The 292-nt window shown below is 25.3% G+C and overlaps 1 protein-coding gene across 1 annotated transcript in view; it reads left to right on the top strand.

Moving 5' to 3' along the window:
- HSPA9 (heat shock protein family A (Hsp70) member 9) overlaps nucleotides 1-292 on the top strand; it is a gene marked incomplete at its 3' end in the record, with an annotated part of 84013 nt that overhangs the window by 47616 nt on the left and 36105 nt on the right. The window lies entirely within an intron of this gene.

Here is a 292-nt window from a genome sequence, read left to right as displayed (position 1 = left end):
GGTGTTAGTTTACATTTTTTACTGTTTCTTTATTTTTCACTTTTTTTTTTCATTTAATTATTTTTTTAGATTTTTATTTACTTATTTTTTTATCTTTATTTTTTAATTTTCAATTTAATTATTTTTTTACTTTGTCACCTTATTTTATTTCATATTTTTATTTAAATTTTTTTTCACCTAACTTTATTGCTATCACACAGGAGATAACCAGCCCCTGTGTGATAGCAATTGGAGGTGACAGGTTCTCTTTATTGACCCTGTCACCTTTTTAATACAGAGCGGCAGGGTTACT

This window comes from Nanorana parkeri, unplaced genomic scaffold (genome assembly GCF_000935625.1).
Source record: "Nanorana parkeri isolate BGI_ZX_2015 unplaced genomic scaffold, ASM93562v1 scaffold2952, whole genome shotgun sequence".
Taxonomy (NCBI): domain Eukaryota; kingdom Metazoa; phylum Chordata; class Amphibia; order Anura; family Dicroglossidae; genus Nanorana; species Nanorana parkeri.
The sequence above is the reverse complement of the archived record's forward strand: the minus strand, read 5'-3'. Positions and strand labels throughout refer to the sequence as shown.